Source organism: Chiroxiphia lanceolata, chromosome 1 (genome assembly GCF_009829145.1).
Source record: "Chiroxiphia lanceolata isolate bChiLan1 chromosome 1, bChiLan1.pri, whole genome shotgun sequence".
Lineage (NCBI taxonomy): Eukaryota > Metazoa > Chordata > Aves > Passeriformes > Pipridae > Chiroxiphia > Chiroxiphia lanceolata.
This window is the reverse complement of record NC_045637.1, coordinates 55327793-55344718: the sequence shown is the minus strand read 5'-3', so window position 1 is coordinate 55344718 and position 16926 is coordinate 55327793.

Below are 16926 nucleotides of genomic sequence, written 5' to 3'. Positions count from 1 at the left end.
GATTAAATGAAGCATTCTCTTGAAAATATTTCCTTTCTGGAGACAAACAGTCAGGAAGAGCACAAAATATTCTTGTATAAAAAAGCTTCTAGAAAGATTTTATTTTTTCAGTCTGCCTACATTTGTTGCATGCCAGCAGATGGGTAAATCTCCATACAATATCTCCTAGTTGACTAAAATTGACTTGCATTTTAGTTGTTTTGCAGTGTCCAAGCAAGTCTCTCTGTCTCACATACTAATATCTTCATATATTTCCCTATGTTGCTCTTTGAACAGGTTCTTTAAGCTATGATTTGCGAACCTTTAATCATATTGTGCTGAAGTTATTAGTTAAATTCTCCTCTTATATATTAATGTATAACAGTGAACACTTTCCTCAGATTTTGGGACTTCCCTTCATCTGCCCAGCTTTAAATTACAAATGTTTGGGAGTCAGAACTGTACCTTAGCTTTGAAAGAAAAAAGTTCATTTGGATCCTACCAGAAGCTAACAAGCCTGAAAGGAACATCTAGTCCTTTGAAAATCACAATCAACACTACAATCAATGTTTCATTTGGAAGCATCCACAGAACTTCATAGCCTCTGGCAACAAAACATTTCCTAGTCACTTACTGCAAAACCAAATAAGAAAAGCTCCTCCTCTGTTTTTGTTGTTTTGAACTGAACTTCATGTTCAGTAATAAAGTGAACAAATCTGATAAAGACACCCAGGGGAATTAATTCCACTGGAACAGTCGGGATGACAGTGAGAGACAAACTTGCAGAGCAGTTTTATTTTGTTCACAAATTAGCAAGACAAATACAGGGGTTTTGTGAGAAAATATAGTTGAAGGTTTATTCATGTGAGAAAAAATCTTGTTTCAGTGAATTATTGTCCTGGGCAAGACTTTTAGAAAAATATGTGCCTTAGACTCCTCTTAGCTGAACAAAATTTCAGTTTCTCAAACAAAATTAAACTCTTAATATGATACATTTATTCAAATAGAATTGTAGCTAAGTAGGGTATGTTTTTTAGTTCTCTCCAAGGTAATTGCAGCAGATAGCACCAATTGCATCTGTATCATTCAATAGCACTTTAATATGCCTTCGTTTGAAGTGGCATCTTTTCAAAAGATACAATGCTGTCAAGAGCTTCCGATTCAAAGAGGATGACTCAAAGTACAATTCTGGAGAATAGAATGTGACCACTTAAGAAAACTTTTCATGTCCATTTGAAAGCAGTTTTCTCATGTCCATAAATCCCCTCACCTATATAAGACAAAGATCAGGCTGTTGAGCTGTCATACATAGTCTAATGAGTGACCATTAACTATCAAGTAATTCTGGATAACCTGTCTGGAGTACAAATGCCTACTGAGTAACTAAAATTATTTATTGCTTTCCATAATTATTTTTTTTTACATTACGACTATGAGATGGGTTTGTTATGCCACATTTGATTGCTCCATCAGCACCTTTATGCTACCATTTGCTACAACCAGATAGTTCAACTTTGTATGAACTATCTGGATAAAGGTAGAGTTAGTCAAAAACCATTTGAGAACAAGAGGAGTTACTCAATCATCAACTTCACACCCTCTGACAACCTGACTGAGGATGGCAAAGATGGAGCACATGACCTGGGTGGGTACTTGTATTGAGATTGCAGCTGTAGTAAGCTGTATAGAAAGGTTTCCAGAACAAAAAGACAGATTGCCCTGATGGATCCCAGAGGAGCCCCATGGCCACTGGCCCCCACAATGCCCTGACTCTGCCTCTTACAATGTCAGGCAGTTAAGAGACACTTTCACAGAGTCTGAAGCCACCCAGGAGCCTCTGCATCATCATGGCATGAGAGCATTCGGCTCTGCAAGGAGTCTTGGTGTCAGCAAGAAATGTCTTCAGCCCCTTTAAAATCCTATCACGTCTGTTTTTCTGGGTAATTGTGCATGACAATTTAAATTGTGTCTCAGTGTTTGGTGGCACTGAAAGTACAGGTTAGATGTCTTCCAATTCAAAACTAGCTTACCAGTCCAGGGATTCCTGCAGCTACTCACTTTCAAAATTAATTATTATTATCCACCATGATAAATATGCATTTGAACTTTCGCTTGAATTTTAAAGAGCAATCTACAGAGTTGCTTCACTGATGCACCATTTCAGTCTTACAGTCTACAGCCCTACATTTTCATTTACTTGAGAAATGAGACCACTGCCTGGTAGTTTGGGTAATCATATCTGGTGTTACAGCTAAACCTGTCTTTAACTGCCAGTCTGTGCAACGAGAAAAAAGGAAGAGGGGAAAAAAGTGCTTCAGCACAGCATGGAGCAGTCCATGTCAGAGGGCAAGCCGAGAGGAACTGACGGTGGCTTCGAGGCTCTCATCCACGCTTCCCGACAGATCACAGTAGAGCCTTTGAAAGAGACTGGATGAGCAGGCAGATGAAAGAAGCACAGCCTTGAAAGTAAGAGCTGGATGGTTAATAAGGGGCTGAGACTGGTAGCATGTCCCATTAGAGGAGCTGGCACTAGGGGCAGTTAGAAACCTGGGAACAGACCCAGGGAAAATGGTTGATGAAGAATAATCATTTTTTAAAATAAACTAAATCATTTGTTCAGCCTGTTTCTAAACTGAAGGTTTTTTCCTGGGTGGCTCAGGAGTGCCAGAGGCATGAGAAAGCTCATCACACAGAGGGTCCCTGGGTTGCCAAGCTGGAAATATTGCCAGCAAAGCCAGGGTCAGGTCAGGAGAGACAGGGGAAGGGAAACAAGTCATTTCTAGGATTGGGTGGCACAGCATGGAAGTAAGTAGAACAGAGAAACAAACAGGTGGAGAGGCCATATTCATCTTGTATTGCTGGAAAGAAATGTGTAGAGCTGAGAGAGAAGAAGAAATGAAGCAACATTCAGGGTCAGACAAACAAAAGAAATATTGAGAGATGAGTGAAAGGAGCAAAGGTGTCCAGAACACTGCTTTTACTCTTGATTTGCAATAACAACGAATAATTGGTGGATTTCTTCAACTTGCATTTTCCACTCTATATTGATGTATCAGGTGGAAATATCCAGGCACTGGCAGTGGAGACTGCAGGGTGCCCTCTATGAGAAGAATTCAGGACTCCTCCATGGGACCGAGCTGGTTCCACCAGCTTCAACAGACCCACCACAGGGCACGGCTGAGCTCTGCAGTCAAGACAGTGGCACCTCTGTGCACATGGGCTTATGAAAAGGTAAAAGTGCACAGCAGCCATGAGACACGAGTAGGGGAAAATGCAAGAGAAACATCCCTACAGATACCAAGGTGAGAGACAAAAGAAGGTGAAAAGGTGTTGCAGGTGCTGAAGCAGCACTCCCTGACAGCATGTGGAGATGACCATGGTGAAGCAGTATTTCTCTGCAGCCCTTGGAGACAACCATGCCACAGCAGTTATTCACACGGCAGCCCATGGAAGACTCCATGCTGGAGCAGGTGGATATTTCCTGAAGGAACCTGTGGAAAACCCATGCTGAATAGGTTTACCCCAGAGGGCTGCAGCCCATGGAGAGGACCCATCCTGGAGCAGAAAAAAAATCATGAAGTGTAAGGAGCAGCAGAGAGTAACTGCTATGGACTGACCACAACTCTGGTTCTCTCTTGTGCTGGGGGCAGAGGATGACATAGACTAAGAAATTAAGAAATGAAGTTGAGTCTGGGAAGAAGGGGAGGGTGGGGGAAAGGTCTTTATTTTGTCTTTGTTTCTCACCATCCTACTCTGTTTTAATTGGCAATAAATTAATTTTTCCCCAGGTTGAGCCTGTTTGGTTTATGACAATAACTGGTGAACAATCTTTCTGTCTGTATCTTGACCAACAAGCTTTTTTCGTTTTGTTTTCTCGCCCTGTCCTGTTTAGGAGGGGAATTGAGAGAGCAGGCTGGGTAGGCACCTGACAGCCAGCCAAAGTCAAGACACCACAATCCCCCTATGAATAAGAATTAACATTTCTAGTCTAGGGATCAGGTGCAGAAGAACTGCAATGATGGGCAAACCATAGGTGAAGGAACTGGCTTGCACTAGACTAGTTTCATGAACTTGCACTGGCTTTCTTAGACATCCCAACCTGAAGCAACCTTAAGTGCTCTTACACTGACAGGAAAATGCTGACTTAAACTAACCAAGAAATAAACCACAGATAATAATGATGAACTGGGTTCTATGCATAAGCCTTGGGCATCCTTTTACCTCGAAGCACTGGGATACACCAAAAAAATTTCCTCTCATTCCAGCTGACGGGAGTAAACTTTGCAGGTATACATGGCTTTGTATTCTGAGTACAATCTGCCAGCTTTCTGCCATCAGATGGTGAAAACTGGGTGAAAACTCTGTTAGAAGGCAAACTGAATTAAGCAGAGAGGTGATAATAAAATGGTCTCAGAGCTTAGCACTGTTGCCTTGACAGTGCCAAAAAGAACTCGAGAATAATATTTTATATTGAAAATGCAGAGCAGTAACTTTTTAAACAGAATATTCCCTGACAGCTGCTCAGGAGTGTTCGCAAAATGCTCCAGATATTTGCTGTTTATTTAACCGTTGTTCAAGCTTGAACCCTGTAATCTTTTTTGGAATCAATGCCAGTCCCAGCATGTCAAAGGCAAGATTTTCTGACTGTATTTAAACAAGATGTAAAGAGTAGGCACAAGTGACATAGCCCATGAAGTAGTTATTTCTGTTTGACATATGTCAGAATTGCAGTCAGTACCACATGACAAAAAGAGCACTTGATTCAGAAATTCCAGTGAAGAGGTGACTAAGAGAGAAAAATTATCTTGAGCACCATCAGCCACCACTGCTGCCAAGGAGGAAGGATATCAGTGGTGGCAGAAGATGGAAGGAGTGCCTGGTGCCCAGAAGGAATGGCAAAGCTGTGGCTATCTAAATCAATGTCATACCCAAAGGATGTCTTCACAGACATGCAGATTCTTTCAACTCAATCCCATAGGCTTTCAGTCTCAGTCCTGCATCCATTTGATTTAAAGTATTATTTCTTTGGATATGTGTAAATAAACTGATACCATACCTCATGGAAGGAATTCAAAACAGGTCCTGAAGAATCTATAATGTAAACAAGGGTAATGTTTGTGCTTTATGGCTTAATTATGAATTTATTTTCCATTTCCTTTTGAAATTGTTCAGTTTCTTCCTTAAATTATCATCATAAAATTGCCTGCCATGATCCTGGTCCCTGTTAATGTATCATGTCTGGAGGTCAGTCATAATAGAGTCAGATTAAGCGTGGTGCTTCTGGTATTTCAAAAATAACCTGGTACTTTAAAATTTAAAACATATTGCACAGTCATTTGAATTTCAGATGTTGAGGTTTCAAAAATATTTCATGCATTATATCTGCAAAATGCTTTATATCCCCTCAATAAGTAAGCACCTCACAGTATAGTTTCCTCAGCTGACTGTCCTCCCAGCAACTGAGGCATGATCACAAAATTTTTCTTAAATGACTAAAATTAACTAATGTAATATCTGTACTAATGTTCACTAGTCTATTCAAATGTTTGTCTTCTTATATTTGAAACAGAAAATGTGAATAAAAAGCAGTATGAAAAATGAGGGCTAAATAAAATTCAGTGGAATTTGGTGCCCAAAACAGGAACACCTATAGCTGTTTCTGTTTTCTTTGCAAGCAAATGAACACGAGCTCAGATGACCCTCTGTATTACACTAAACTGGTAATGGAGAACTTCTTCCCTAAAAAAGAGACATAACTTCATTAAATCATTGCCTGCAGTTAGCTTTGGAGAAGACCAAGCTTTCAGTTTAAGGGTTTGGAAAATGTTCTCCTGGAAGAATGAGAAAGGAAATGAGGGAGAAACAAAAGGTATTCTGAATTAAGTCAGTCTATTCTTCCAGTCTTCTGGCTATATTGAGGACAAAGCATCCTCCCTAAGGAATATGCTGTACCAACTGGCAATGTTTTGAAACAAATACCTAAAATAAGAGTCATAAATAGAATTTGGCAGTTGAAGAATGCATCTGTTCGGTTAATGATACTTTCATATCAGTATTTTTGGGTCACAGATGAAGCAATAAGAAAATGAAAGTGGTTTTACATCAGACTAATTTCGCTTACACTAATTTCAAGCTGAGGCACACTTTTTTATCCATTGGTGAATCTCTTCAACAAATATCTTTGCTCAGGTCTGCTAAATAAGTCCTAGAAAGGCATACTTGGACTGGTTTGTGCACTTGACCAGTTACCAACTTCTCCACAATAGATTGCAACGCAAATTGCCTAGCCTGTGAGTTTATGTACCCAGGACAAAGCTTCATTAATTAAGGCAGCGGTGAGGAGAAGAGGCTTTTCTCACAAAAGAGAAATCTGATGTTTGCTAGCACCTGCAGCACACTCGGTTACAGTCCCTCCAGGATCTGAGAGTGGATATGGCTAGGAGAAGCCACACTCTCCAAAGTGCACAGACATCTGCAGCAAAGCGTGACAGCTGCTGTCAGGTAGGCAGCCAGTTACAGCATAGGGGACACAGAGCAAAGGAGTTGTCAGCAGACAAACCTTCAGAGAAAGAAAAGTCAAAGAAACTAACTGCTTCATTTTAGTAGTTGCTGTCTAGCAACAGTAAAAACAGTGTTGTATTTATCAAAAGAAAAATGTCAACCACCACAGCAGCCACAATACTGTTGGTTGCAAGAAGTTCCTTGGCACAATAATCAAGAAATAAGAAATGAGAAAGGACTAAAGGCAGCATATTAGGAACTAAAATTAAAACAGTATATAATTGGTAAAAGAGGAATTTAATTCTAATATTTCTGCTTCAAGTCTAGCAATCTGTGAATAACCTGAAGTGCACTCTGATTTTTGAAATGTTCGGCTTTTGAAGGATATTCTAATATCTGTTGTAGCCTGCTTTTACTAGAATCGCTTTTATCCATCAACATTTTGGTGCCCTTTAAAAATCACTTTTTCAAAAATCAGAGTGCGCTTTCAAGACCTATTCTTCTACACCTTTTTTCATTACCTATTCACCACTTTTCTCATCAGTTACAAGTTGAAACCTTAGTATTGCTCTCCTAGACTAGTTACCTCAGGGTATTTTCTTGAATGACAATACTCAAATTTATTACAATAATATTAGCTACAGGGAAGGTCCTCTGATTAATAAACACATTGAAAAGTCAGGAGGACATATTTTGAGGAGGAAATATTTTTATAGCAAGGGTAGGAGCTCCCTCATGTTTTCCTCCATAAAAGCCTAGGTTGGCCTGATTAATAGTAATATTTGAGCCTCATTACAGGAAAATCGGCAAAACCTGTCATCCCACCCTCACCACTGTAGGTGAAAGACCCCAAGAAATAGGAACTCTCTGCTGTCAGTACACAAACACACAAAACAGTAAGTCTCTGCAGCTGAGAAAAACCTGTTCTTTAAAGGAATTAGTGCATTAAATTAAAGGAGAAAATCATTATTAGCTGGAAATACAGGCCAGAATGCAGCCAGCTTCTATTTCTGAGGAAGAGGTAAGGAAAGAGAAGATAAGTAACAGGCTGATGGAATTCCAGGGAGGGAAGAAAACTACTGTGAGTCAACATGGTTCATCCTTGTAAGAAAGACATTAAAGGTAGAAAAATCATCCCTGCAATAAACAGAGCAGTGAATTAACTAGTTTTAATGCTTAATGCTGTAGACTGACATCTTCATGGTTTTTTATGGGATTTTGGCACCTGTTTGAAATACAGGGCCTTTCTAATAAGATTGTTCTAACTCTTGGTTTTTGACTCTTCTTTTTACCAAAGAGATACAACAAGAGCAGTGGATTTACGGTGTGGAACTTAACAGCCAGTACACTAGTTTCCTCAAGGAATAGTAGCATCCCTTCAGGGGAAAACTGCTGTAGCAAAGTATAATGGTGAGGGTAAATAACAGATACTTGAAATACACTTTCAAATATGTGCTTCCAGGGGAGCAAATTAGCCACAATATGTGGAAGGCAGTACCCACACTTCAGCCAGCGTTGCTTCCTCTCCACTCCCTGGCCGCATCTTGCTGTCTACATTTCAAATGTATGTGCATATGTTCAAGATTCAAATACGTGTCCTGATTTGCCTTAAAATAAATTTGTGTATTATCTTTGGCACGTTTTATAGGCCATTTGACAAATTACCTGTAACGGGTCCAAAAAGACTAGAACGATCCCAGATCGGGGAGGTAGAAACTAGAATGCTTTATTAAACACACTCATGGCTAGGCTTCGCGAACGAAGATTTGGGAAGGCACTATCCACTTTTGCTACAGGCACGCTGGTGGCTTACGAGGCCAATACGTGACAGACATATCCGATTGCAAAAGGCACAGCAGAAAGACTCCTTAGATGGTGTAATCTGCAAGACACGGTTCTTTCTGCGTTGCCTTTTTTCCTCGAGAGTGATCCTGCGTGAGTTCTCAAAGGAGACAGCTGCGTTATAGATGGCGTGTCTCCAGGCCTCCCGATTTGAGGCCAGAGTAGACCAGTTATGGTGATCAATATGGCCAAGGCTGAGATGTTGTTTCAGAGAGTCCTTGTATCTTTTCTTCGGGGCTCCTCTCATGCGGCAGCCAGTGGCAAGTTCACCATAGAGCAGGATCTTAGGGAGGCGGTGGTCCTTCATCCTTGAGACGTGCCCTGCCCATCGCAGCTGTGTTCTCATCAACATGGCCTCAATACTAGTGACAGCTGCTTGCTCTAGTACAGATATATTGGTCACATAATCTGACCAGCGGATGTTAAGGATTGTACGGAGGCAGCGTTGATGGAAGCTTAAGGGTCTTGGGGGCTTAACATGCTAATAAGGAGGCTGGTTTATGCCAGGGAAATCCACAATCCTTTAACATTTCCAGAAGCAGGGGTGATATAAGGGGGAAAAGGGATTTACATTTCTTGGATACAGTGTTTACATTTGGGGGAAAAGAATTGATATTTCCAGTAAACAGTATTACACTGGGGGAGAATGGCTGGCTTTTCCAAAATAGGGATTACACAGTGAGAGGAGAAAACAATGGGGCTTTTGAGTGAACTGATAGCATCACAGCAGTCTCTCTCCATATCCTGCTGGGGGAGACAGGAATTAATGTCAATGATCTTGTCTAGTCTTTTAGATGGTGGGTTTTTCCCCATCCCCTGTGGCCCAAGGCTTCCAGTTTAATCCTAGCAGTTCCTTTTTTGCTGGTATTCAAATTTCGAATTTTGGACTGCAACAATCACTAAAACCACAATTACCGCAATCGTACCCACCCTCAAGGCTGAGCAGGCAGCAGCAAACAACAGGGAGGAGAAATGCAAGTAGACCCTTTCTTTAAGATATGAGGAAATGATAAATTGACAACCCATCAGGACAAGAGAAACAACTGACAAGGACTGCATGTCTTTCATGCTGATTCACAACTAGATTAAGTCTGTCCTTAGTTTTGCAGCCCATGACCTTTGGATCTGTATACAGATGCCTGTTGTTCAGTACCCTTTTGTTCTAGGAAAAATGTCTTTCCCAACTATAGTTCTCTGCTGGTTGCACAAGTTTCCTATAAAAGAATTGAGCTATTGCACCAATATGGCTTTAGGTCCCTTAGAAAGGTCACAAGTGTCTGTGCTGCTGCAGGGAGGAATTGGAAGAGCCAGACGAACATACACCCATGCAGATTCTGGTCTAAACAGAGGCTCTCAAGGGAGCGTGTTACAGAGGGCACTCCTCTTGCCTCATCTAAAGGGAGTGAGCTCCACCTAGCCTGAAAACAGCTGAAAAGAAACAGTGGGTTACTCTGACATTTCACTGATCATCTCAGAACTTTGTCTCCACAAAACTGACTGAGATTTTAAACCACATATTCTTGGCTGGAAGCAGTTTGTGCATATTTGAGACATGGGATGAAGTTCCACAGAGCTGTTTGCACATGTGGACAAATTAGGAAGATTAACAATAGCCACCTAAAAAATTTGATCCAGAGGTTCAGATGTGTTTGATGAGATGTTAGCATTTAAATCACCAATACGTATCGCTTGTCAGATTAATAAAGAAAAGGATAGACAGATGGATAGATAGATAGATAATGTTCCATCATTATTATGCTATTTTGCCACTTCAGAAGCAAAGTTAGCCACTCAGTAAAGCAGTATGAAAGCCTCAGAAGCTGAGAAGTAAGAAAAAATACATTTTTGGGAAGGACAAACAAACAGCCCAAGTAATGGGGTCAATATGACCAAAGCACTAAAGACAATGACTATTTCCCACTAACAAATGGACATGAAGGGATAGTGGCTTACAGGGGAGATAAGACTTCACATCCTTTAGTGCACAATGGAACAGAAACAAAACACAGAAATAGTGTTGTCATCTACAGCACTGATGAGGTTCAAATCCATAATGATGAAGGGAAACCTCTAAAAAATATAAAGAATTACTGATTCAAATACTGGAAGAGAAAAAGAATGTTGAAATATAGAATCAGAATCTTCTTACGAGTAACTATAGCCACAGTTTTTATTTACAGAGATTTTGTGAATGTAATAAATTATTATATTAATGAAAACAGCTTTCATGTTGGTGCCAAAGGTAGAATTGCAGTTCAGGGAAAGGTCCAAAATTTCTCAAAACAGAAGGGTAAAGCTATATCTTCACCTCATTTTGGCACATTATTTTATTTGTTAGAATGTAAGGGTATTGCTGCTTCTATTAGTCTCTTTTACAGACAGGAGTTTCACAATCTCTTACTGTGGCCATTGGTTTTAAAAGCATTAGTATTTTGCAGTTCAAGGTAAGCACAGTATAATTTTATACACTCAGCCATGACAGCACTTGATTTAAAGCCAATGAAATGACTACTGAAAGAAATCCCTAGCCTATTTTGCAGAGAAGTCATTATTTTGCCTGACCTCTGAAAGCTACACAGATGAAAAATTTGTATCTCTTACAGAGGAAAAATCAACCAAGGAATTAACCAAGGAACAATAATGGAATCTACATTAAAGGGGGTAATGTATTCCCTTCTAAAAGACACATCTGAATCTGACATACTAACAGATGTGTCACGTTGGTAAGAGATGAAGTATTTTTCTTTATCTTTCACTGGAAGATTTATTACATCTACTTAAATCAAAAGCTATCAGAAAACAATAAGTTCTCCATTTCCTTTTTGCCATGTTGATTAAAAAGCTCTTTCTCTACCTAGTCATGTCAGATTGAATCTAAGTACTTACACCATCATTATCACCATGGCAGATACGTTCATTGCTTTCCCAGCCACTGTAACTCCTGTTCTGACAAGTAGTATAATAAAAATTTAAATTGTTCAAAAAGAACTTCATAGATTAATTTTCTTGTGTATAAATTTACTTTTCCCCATATAATTAAAATAGTGTTCTGCAAGGAAACTACTTTTCTTGCAAAAACCCTCCATTGATTTTATTTGTAAAAGATTGCAGTAAAACTGAAATGTTTCAAACAGAAACAGTTCAAAATCTGTACTTTTTTTCAGGAAGTAGAAAGTTATAAATATTATTAAGATGATGAATGGAACAGGGTAAGTACATTTTGATAATGTGAAGGTAGATATCATGGGGACAAAGGTTGGTAACTCTCCATCTCTAGTAGTTGAGTAACTAAAGATTTTGAAAGAGAGTAGAAAAAACAAACCTAATAGTACAGCCAAAAAAAAAAAGAGTGACTAAATTTGCAGAAGCCAGAGTGAATAGTTACTAATTAGTCTCTTACCCAGCCAGAGATAAATATCTCTATTTCAGGGAGATATATTTCAGCTTCTTTTATTATTATTATTATTATTATTATTTCTCATTAGATTTGTTTAGTTTAGGCACAACAGCATAAAGATAATGTATTGTGCTTTTAAGTCTGTTTGCATTCCCATTTCTTCCCACTACTAATGATCTAAAGAGACAAATTCTTCTGGGACAAGTGGGATTTCAGTGTACAGGCCTATGCTCCCACTCGGCACTCACTCCAACTTTGATGCTTGAAGTCAGTCTTGAGTCATTGGGAAGCGACATTTAAAGACCTGGCAACTCCAAACCAAGGAGACACTACTTCCCAACCAGTACCTATTCCCCTGTCTCTTACCTGTGTGTTACTACTGGGATCTTATCCCAGCAGGGGTTGCAAAGGTAAAATCAAGCTTCCTTTCCTTCCCAAACAATTCTACAACAGGAGATAGGAAATGTTTCCTGCTGAGATGGGTCCTTTCCCTGTGGACAGACTTGTCATTGTACTGTATCTCCCTAATACAGCAAGAGTGTTACCATGAGTCCATCCTTTCTTGCATTCACATAAAGCAAAGCTCAGAGAACAGTGTCTTAATCCATTGTGATCTTTACTTGCTAGTTTGAATCTTCTAGACAAGTGACTTACAGGTGATAATCTTGTAGTGTCCTCTAGATCATGAGGAACTGACATCATCAGCTTGTGTCTATGCAGCAGCTGCCCACATTCGCTCATAAGTGGCATGACATTGGCCATAGATGCATGTCCAGTCATCCTGCTTTACTATGCTCCAATTGGTAGCTGGTTTTAGGTAGTACTCCAGCAAAGAATTCCTTGCTTACAACACCTGGTCCACATGTGGAAAAAACTACACCACTCTATCAATCCACAACAGTAGGGAATAAAAGAGCACAGAAGGAAGGAAGGAAGGACAAATACTAGTACTTAGGAAAGCTGGTTTCATTTTCAAGAAAAGACCTAAAAGTGTGACATTCACAAGTGGAGAACAAGGACAGCGATCCAAATTCAGATTGGCTAGAGAGTCAGAGCCACGCTGCCAGTAGCCTGACAGGAGCTGTGCATAAACACATGAAACTATTTAGCTCACTGAGTCAAATAAGACCAGAAGAACCTAGGGAAAAAACTCCAGTTTGCTCCATGTAGAGGAAACCATGAACCATGAAAGAAACCTGAAGTTAACAAAGGGAAGTTGGTAGCAACAGCCATTGCCCTGCAGTCAGCAGTGATACAAACAAGAATGATTCAGGGAACTGCATTCTGAAAGAGCATCAAGATCTAACATGCTGTAGCAGTAAAGTAGCCAGGGGAGACTTAAACTACTTTTTTTGATGAGCTAATACCCTTTACATTATCTAGTCCCCCTCAATTGTAAATAAGTTTCACAAAAACACCCATTTCAACAAAAATAACCATTGTAAAGAGGTGTGATAAAGAACGTGGCAAAGACAGCATGTGTTGCAGAAGAGAAGTGAAAAAATAAGTCAGTCTGTCTGCATGTGCTGGAATGCTAGCAGCTGCTCTGTGAGACAGAGATTTCTTAATAAAGAGATAACTTAATTTTTCAAATATGAAGAGTTCTGAAGTGTGAAATATATAATCTTCATTGACCATGTCATAACAGGACAACAAAAAGGAGAGAAGCTGAAAAGGGGTCTAGTTCATTTATGATGGCCCCTCTATCCTTCCATGAATGCCGTCATCCTGGTCAGCTCATTATTTTCTCTGCTTCTCCCTGAACTTCTTGAATTATCTTTGACAACTTCACCTTTCATCACAGAGCTTTCTGTCACTTGGATTGCTCAAGCAGATCAAAACTGCTTGAGGGAAATTTCCTCCTTTTCTTTCAGCTTTTGCAAGAATGCAAAGTCAGAATGAACTCCAGTGTCATGCTTTCAAAATAATATGGGGCACTTGCGAGCTGTGAAGTGCCTCTGTCACTGTTTTAGTCATGTTACAGTGAAACTGTATTCAGCTTTTTATCTACTTATTTCTGGAACTGTATAATCCCCTTACCTCCAACTGCACAACAAAGGCTTTGTGGAGAACAGAAACTCTTCTTTTGACTCAGAATGCCACAAAGAGCCAGAGAATTCGGCAGAGTTTTGCAGAGATACCTCTCAACACCCTGCAATATTTAGACCTGCAACAGCATAATTTGCCTTAGGAAATTATTCTTCCACAGAGTTTTACTTGCAATAAAGAGCTCTGCTGGTTACATATAAGTCAGTCCTGTTCTGTTCTAAGTAGTCAGTTGTCCGGGTGAACCCCAGGTGGCAGCTCAGCCCCACACAACCGCTCGCTCACTCCCCCGACAGTGACATAGGAGAGAGAATGGAAAGGTAAAAGTATGAAAACTTGTGGGTTGAGGTACAGAGAGTTTAATAGATAAAGCAAAATTTGGACACAGAAGCAAAGCAAAACAAGGAATTCAATCACCCCTTCCCACAGACAGGCAAGTGTTCAGCCATCCTATCCCTGGGAAAGCAGAAATTCATCACATGTAACAGTGACTTGGGAAGAAAAACACCATCACTCTGAATGTTTCCTCTTTGTCCTTCTTTCCTTGAGTATTTTATCACTGAGTATGATGCCATATGGTATGGAAAATCCCTTTGGTCAGTGGGGTCAACTGTCTCAAAAAATACCTAAGCCATCTTGAAGGAAGAGAAAATGTGGGAAAATGTACCATTAATTTTCCATTCAGAATTTGGCTTCCTCATTGCTTTTGAAGATGGAACTTCAAATTCTAAGTCATCTATGGATTTTTCACATATATTTTTAATATATCCTCTACTACTGGAGAGTACAACTGTACTAGTTACCAAATACAGCATTATGTTACATAATTTATGTTACATAATTTATGTTATATGAATTAAGTAAATTATCGTAAAAGAGACCCATAAAGGGGTAGAAATAAGATTGACACATCCTTTTGGAGGAGGAGAGGTTAAAACCTCCAGATTTTTGGAGGTTTCTATTTTTATGCTTACTGTTTCTTTATACAAAAATACATTGTTACAAATAGATGTTTTCTTGAGAATGCAATAGACAGGAGAGAGCAAAAATGCTTTTTTCTTCATATGCTCAGTTCTGATCTACAGAGACAGCATTTAACTGAAGTGAATTTGCACAAAACCTCACTAAGTGAAAGTGGAGAAACAGGATGGGTATTCCTGTTTTGACTCCCAGTACTGTATCTCACTTTCAGCTGGGACATTAGGAACAGTCAAGGACCTATACTTCCTCATTTGTCAAATGGAAGAAGCTGTAGTTTCTGAGGCAAGACACCCAAAAGCTCATACAGAAGAGAAATAAATGGTATCATCTTTCTGCCATGACCCTTAAGAGATGTCAATACAGTTCAGCCAATCTAGCAGGATCAGCATTGGAACAAAGTGTGTTTTTGCAAATTTGGGTTAAGATACATTGGCAGAAGTCCACCACAGCAGATATTCGTACAGCTGTCTAAAGTATTACCATATTCCACTGCAGCCACATTCCTTTCCAAAGTTGCCATTTGTAGGAAATTATCTATACTACATCCTCTTGAGAGTTATTTAACAGGTATTAGCTACTCACTGAAGCAGAATTATTCAAAAGAAACAGACGGGTTTCATGTTTTGACTCTGTTACTGGTCTTTAAAGAAAGATTGATCTTTGTTGCAAAATCTACCTCTCCAGAAAAATCTCCTAGCTCCCTCCTCTGTAGCAAAATAGCAGTGAAATACCAAGTGATGCCATCTTTCAATTAACGTAAAAGGAGGTAGCAAAATGATAGGCCTAAATACATACAAATATTTTAAATCCAGTCCTTTAGATCCAAAAAGCTTTGGCGTAATTTAAAAATTAAATCTTAACTGGTTTGTCACTGATTTTTAGTAAGAAATATAAAACACAAGACCATGCTCCTTCAGTGGTAACATCTTTTAAAATGCGTTTTCAGACAAACAGAGCTTGCTCTTTTGTTCTCCTACAGAAGAAATGAATTAGACAAACACAGAGAACCCCCCCATATCTTAAGAAGGTTCACGTGTGTAACTTTCAGGGTATAAAGAGAGTTATTGGATGGAAATATTTTATTCCTGATAATTACAGAAAAAAATAACTAAACATGGAAGATGTGAGTCTGACATTTTGCATCAATTTAATTGGTTATTGAAAATCCATTCAGTTATGGAATCCAGCGTTCAAATCTGTAAGAAAAAGAGATCCACAGTATTTTTTCCTTTTGGCAACTACTGCTCAGATGTTCCTGTGACTGTTATGAGGTAAATAGAGATTTTTAGTTATGAAAGTGTTTATCAAAACCTGAGTTACAGCAACAGAATTTCAACTCATGAAGAAGCAAGTTGCTATATGAGACCAAATCATTTTCAAGCTACAGATGAAATAATTTTGGATCTTGTAGAGCTTGTAAAAGAATAGATAGTCCATTCAGAGAAAATAACAGGAACTTTTAGCCCTCTCAAAATTTTAACTTTTATTTAAAAGAAGCAAAACAAAAAACAAACAAACAACACCCTCCTTCAAACCAAAGAAAGAAAATTGTTACTTTTCCCTTTTTTTTCTTTTTTAAATTTTTTCTTTCTCAATAAAATTTCATGAAAAGACAACCCAAGGGTCAGCAGGAAGAAATAGGAAGAAATATCTTCTTCCATTTTAAAAAATAGTGAAGCTTCCTGAAAGAACATTTGAAGCAAAAAGTATGATGGAAAATATACTAAATTATCACCTTTTACCCTTTTTCGATAAAAGCTTTTGCTGTTCCAGGACTGACCTATCCTGGTAAAGGTAAATCATTCTGTGAAGTGCATTAGATTCAATTACTTTTGTATGGGAATGCTTGTGAAGGTAAGGGGTCCATGCCACTTCAGAATCCCAGGCAGAGCCTGAGATTTAAATCTGAAACCATGACACAGTCACATTTCATAAAAGTGAGTTACTAAGCACAATATATATCATAACCTTAAAAATCTCATAAAAGCTTGTTTGTCCTGTAGATATTCATTCAGCTGTGGTTTGAATGGAAGAGATGCCACCTGGAGTGTTGCATCCAGCTCTGGGACCCCCATCATAAGAAGGATATTTTATGCCTAATGTCATTCTACAGCTGAGATTGTCTTTGGGAAATTCCTACCCTGTATTTATCACATTTCCACTCCCTTTTAGTCTGAGGG